Below are 6,163 nucleotides of genomic sequence, written 5' to 3'. Positions count from 1 at the left end.
TCCTCGGTGGACCGAGGCCAACACCAAGTGGGGGAACAAGCTCAGGACAGGTTGTCACCTCCACAATAAATGCGCTCACCTAACCCTCTGACCACACTAATGGAGATGTGACTCCTGGACAGGGCAACCTTGGCCACTGCAAATCACATGAGTACTGATAATGCAGCTGATGGGACGGACGGTCAGGAGGGAAGCGCATGGATGATCAACAGGTGGAAGAAAGAGATGGTGAGAAGAGGACTATATAAGGGGAACCAACAGAACAGTTAAAGAGGGGGGGAGAAAAAAAGAGGAAAGGAAGGGACCTCTGTCAAGATCCTCGGATTGGTGCCGATGAGAGACCTTGAGGAGTAATTTTGGCACGCCGGCCTTCAACGGGTGTGAATCCTGTTTTGGGCGTTGTCCGTTTGTTAGGGCCTAGTTCTTGAACTCACTCTCTAAAAATGTATTGTTTAGGCTTATTGGGTCATTTTCCTTTTGATTTACGAGGGCCTTTCCAAATTGAGTCCTTACAGGGATAAAAACGAAAGTTTTGAAGTTAGGGAGCAACGGAGTCACAGAAATTTACATATTGATTGGTGCTTGAGCTCAATTTTCAATTTTGGTGATAAATAATTCTTGCATTTGAATTCCCGGCTTCAACATTTTACTCGAGATGGTATAAGAGTCATAATTTGAAAGATACAAATGCAAGTGTAAACTATTTAATTTTTTTTCTTATTTAATCAAATAAAACAATTATGTGAAAATCAAGTTGAATTGATGATTTTTTGGTTTTTTATTTTTATTTTTTATTTTTTTATACAAGATATAATTTTTACTATAACCTAATCTAAGTGTATATGTGTATGAAACTCCCTCATGGAGACTTGAACTCCGACCCTTACACCCATACCCTACAAGCATTTATACTTGTAAAGTGATCACCGTATCAAAGGTGCATGGTGGTGGTGGTTGATTTTTTGGTAATTAAGTCTAAATCGATGACAACAAACTTTGATTACAATTAATTTTTCAAATTGATTTTGAATACAATAAAGACTTATAGAAAGTATATGATGTGGTTAACAGCAATTTTTCAGTTACATTTTTTGACAAAACAAACCCTATCTAATTGACATATAATTGAATGCACTTATTGTAGGTGTTTTTTCTTCTATCAATGAATGAACATTCTCCGATGCCTTGTCGTTAAGTTGCAATTTGTCCAAAGTTTTGTAAGTCAACTAACATTGCATGATTTTTTCCACGAATACATCTAGTTTGTTTAGATTTCATATTTAATAGTTACAACTTATTATTCCATCTTTCTATCAAGCAAAGAATTCACTTACAAATCTAAGTTTGATTCAACCACTTGGTAGTTGACCCTAATTCTCAAAGTATATGAGAAGCAAAAATAGAGAAGAACACACAAAGAATAATCACACAACACAAAAAAATGGTCTCAACTTTTTTCTTGTGAGGTTTGTTATGATTAGTGTATAATAAAAGTGATGTAAGTAATTAATCTATACGAAGGAGATATTGCTCCATCAGAAATATGATTAATGCTTTTTTTACGGAGTTGCAGCGATTTTTATTATGTTAAAAAGAATAACATAAAGGCAACTTAGAGCATTGGCATCAAGTATGCCAAATGTTAAAAATGCTAAATTTTTAGCATTTAACACACCAAACACCAAAAAAACACTTCTCATCAGATGTGTCAAAATAAAATAAAAAAATTTGCAACATGCTATAGTATTGTAGCATGTTGTAAAATCAAATAATAATTTTTTATTCTCTCTTCTCTCTGCTCCCTCTTTTTTTTTTCTTTTTTTTCTTTTCTCTCTCTTCTCTCACATGGACATATTCACCAAGCCATCTTTTTTCTCTTCTCTCCTCCCTCTTCTGGGTTGAGATCGGAATTCTCTTCTCCCTTTTATATTTTTCTTCTCTCTTCTCTCACACTTGTAGAAATTTTTTTTTTTTAGATCAGCGTTTCCAATGGTGGTGGGGCTGAGATTGACGGCTTTTTGCGGTGATTTCCCTCTCCTGCACACCAACAAAGCCACCACCAATGGCCACTGACCTCTCTCTCTTTTATCTATTTCTCTTCTTCTTCTTTTTTTTTTCTATTCCTGTTTGCCTCATGGTGTTTTTGTTTTGGTTTTGGGATGGGTTTTGTGGTGGTTTTGGTGTCTCAGGTGGTGGGTTCCAATGGTAGTGGTGGAGGGTTGTGGAGGTGATGGATGGTGGTACTTGGATTGGTTTGGTTTTTGTTTTTATTAATTTTTTAATAAAACTGAGTTCTTTTATTATTATTTTAATGTGGTGTAATGTTAAAATAGAAGATGTGATGTATAACGTATTACAAAATATTATGCTAAAATTAATAAAGTAAGTTTTAGTGTGGTAAAATAGCATTTGACATAGCCTGCCGAGTGCTCTAACAAAAACTCATTTAAAAACATAATGCTCTCAAATTGGATAGGGTCCAAACTGGATCCACCACAAGACCAGGCTCCTCAAAGCCTAACAGTTGGGATCACGGGCTTGGTTTATCTTTTGGAAAAATGAAGTGAGACGGATAATGGTCCAGGTCCAGGCTGACAGTCCAGTCAGTGAGACACTGTTGAACATTATTAAAACGAGCCTGGAGTCATATTCAATCAGTCCGCTTTTGGGTTTTACTGGACTATACTGCTCAGGCCCTAACAATTGAAACCCATAATATAAATGAAAGCCCATAAAAAAATAAAAAAATAAATAAACAAATAAATAGGCCGAAAGAAGGAGAAGATCCATTACTTTTATGGTACACTAGGCACCCCCTACAAAAATCATGACATTTCTGATTTCTCAAATCAAGTGCGTTGGTTCCTTTGGACTTGCTCTTCACAACATTACTTAGTCACTTGTATTGTATCTCAATATGTTTCCCTAACATTTCCATCCTTGTGTTCTATTAAACTCTCATTTGATCTTACCCATATTTTACAAATCCTCGCTCTAAGTCTAGAGATGCAAAATTGCTCACAACTTTTACAGGATCTATTGAGATTAATGTATGATAAAAGTGATATAAATAATTAGTTTATACAACGCGAAAGAGATATTGCTCCATGTGAAAAATGTTATGTCCCTAATATTACTCTAGAGTTATCTTAAATATTCGAAATGAATCTTTTTTTTTTTGGGTTTTTAGTGTGATATGATAAAGGATTCTGTACCACTTATACTATGCCACAATCTTTGAGTGACCTTCAGGCATCTTTTTATATATTAACGGGCTAAGGTGCCTGTCAACTGCATCCTTTGTACTTCTTCTTTTTTCAGCTTTATTGTAGTTTTATGTCATATTTTTGCAGTTTTTAGGTTGTGGGACTAGCTTTATAGAGAAAATATATTAAAATAAATTGTGGGGTCAGTTTTATATATATATATATACATTTTTTTTTTTTAATTTTTTTATCAAATGAGACCCATATGAGTACAACATTAACGGACACTGCACATTTCACATTACTTGTTAACAGTTGCCCTATTTTTAAATTCCTTTTTGGAGAAGGAGATAAAACAAGCAAAGAAAGTCTTCACTTACCACTAAAGAAAAGCGGGCATGAGGAGGTTCGGTACTTTTTTATCTTTACATAGATTTGGACAACCATGATTGAAGTACTTGAGAAAAGTAGGAAAACAACTACTCCAAAGTGTGATGCCATTGCTTAGCTAAATCATCAAACATGGATACGTTAAATTGAGGTGGACAATAGTGCAAGTCTGCAAGATGCTTTGGTCGTTTACTTTTTGGCAGAGATGAAGATGGGCTTTGTGAAAGTAAAGCTGAAAAAGACCTATTATGAGACCGTTTGGCCAGCGCGTTTGCGTCTGGCCGTTACGTTTTCAGCTCAAAAAAAAAAAAAAACACACGCGTGTCAAGCCTTTCCCAGTTTCCCAGCCGAATTTTCACTGTTCATAACTGTTGCGGTTACTGTTCATTGAACAGTAGCCGCAACATGCGACTTTTCAACCTAAGTTTTATTGTTCACGGACTCACAATTTTCACTTTTCAGCAATTTTTTCATTAAAAATGGGTCCTACGGTACTATTCATTTAAAAATTATTTTGCTACAGTATTTTCAGTTTTCAGTTTTCAGTTTTCAATTTTCAACTGTATCCAAACGGGCCCGACTATATCTTTTGGCCGGTTCCAGCGTCAGAAAATGCGTGTCCCATGCCTTTTATATTGCTTCCAAAGAAGTTCAAACTGTTCATGTCTCATCTCATGATCTTATTAATTATTATCACCATAGGCATTTGTTTTAATTAACCTCCAAAAGTTGTAGTCCTTTTTACCCCTCTTTTTTAACTGGCTGTATATCTATTTTCTATAATATCTTTTATTATGCAAAATTTATCATTCCTCGAAAATAAAATAATTCATTCCTTTCTTCTTAATGATGATTTGATTTTTATTTTATCTTTTTGTTTTTGGTAACAATGAAGTGAGTCTACTGCCTGCCCACTGAAGTTTAAATTCTTGATATCTTTATTGAAAATACAAGGCTATCTTATTGAATTACAAAAGTCTTGGTCATATATTATTTGATATTTAAACATAAGTAAAATAGAAAAACACTAATGTATGGTATGAAAATATAAAGAGAAGATCAAAAGAGGACGGCATGGTTTATGCATGCAAAGGAGGAAAAAAGAAAAAGAAAAAGTCTTTGCACTCAACTTGCAATTATCCTGGCAACTTTAATAAATGTTTCATATGATCAAATCCGAACAAAGTTCCTCAACCTAGAATACTGTGATTCTCAGCTCCAATCAATTTGACAGCAATGAGCAATTAGGCAAAGTTGGCCTTCACAGTCACTGGCTTCTTACTGAATGTAAGTGCAAGTTACTTCTATGATTAAGGGTCATTATAGGAAAAGTTGGCTCTATGATTTGAAGTCAGTGTTCAAAATAACATATACTTTTTCTTCTCTTTTGATTTGCTTTTACAATAATAATAATTTTTTTTAAGTCCTAAACAGAAGCCTCTCTTCTTGAGGAAGTGATCAACTGTTATTGTGATCAACAAGCCCCTTTTGCTTAGAGAACGGTATGAGTATATGTAACATATATAAATGATGATTTACTTCTTTTTGTACACATTTTAAATCACAACAAATCCACGATTTGCTTTCGGAGTCTTGGCAATTAAACTTGGATGAATGATCTATCTCATGAGTAAAACATTTGATCATGGGACCTTATTTTATATTCAAAAAGTATATGTCCTACCATAAACTATACTGTCATGATTCTTAGCTTTGAGCAGGAAAATATGCCTTGGACTTACAAATCACTCTTGGTATCACACAATTATTAGTTGAATTAGATGCTAAATTAACTATTCTTTTTTGGGCTAACTTTATATCTGTTCAAAAAACCCAAAAAAAAAAAAAAAAAGGGAAAAAAAAAATATTGTGCTCATGTTGTTAATTAACTATTCTTTTTTGGGCTAACTTTATATCTGTTCAAAAAACCCAAAAAAAAAAAAAAAAAGGGAAAAAAAAAATATTGTGCTCATGTTGTAAACAAGTGGAAATCTTATATCATGATATTGATATATCATCTAGAACTTTTTTTGGAATTTTTTGGCTAGACATTGATATTGATATTGTATGATGATCAAGATCGGGATTCCAGATTTCACCCCAAAAAAGACAAAAAAAAAAAAAAATGGTTTGGTTGTTGCAAAGACTTTAAAGAGTAAGACTGGTAGCTAAAATAAGCCTTTAAACGGGGGGTTGCATGCACACATGCTACGCCAGAGATGCACCAAACGTCATGTCAGCCGTACATTTATTCAATACTCACCTGATCATGCGTACATATAATTTTTTTTCTTTTTTTGGTAAACGAAAAAATGGGCGTTTATGATTGTATTAAACCCCGGGTAGGGCGCCGCGCCTTGAGATACTTACTTATTTTTGCGCGTGTAAAAGTCACCTCATTTCTGAGTACACCCCTCACCAAGGATGCCTACCAACAGAAGGCTGTTGGCAAGACTTGAACCCAAGCTTGACAAGCAGGGAAGCGAAGTCCTGACCAACTCAGCCAACCCCCCGTTGGCGCGTACATATAATTATGATCACGCTAACTAGTGTCCTGCATTCATTAC

The sequence above is a fragment of the Quercus suber genome, unplaced genomic scaffold (genome assembly GCF_002906115.3).
Source record: "Quercus suber isolate HL8 unplaced genomic scaffold, Cork oak 2.0 scaffold_436, whole genome shotgun sequence".
NCBI classification, from domain to species: domain Eukaryota; kingdom Viridiplantae; phylum Streptophyta; class Magnoliopsida; order Fagales; family Fagaceae; genus Quercus; species Quercus suber.
This window is presented reverse-complemented; position numbering follows the sequence as displayed.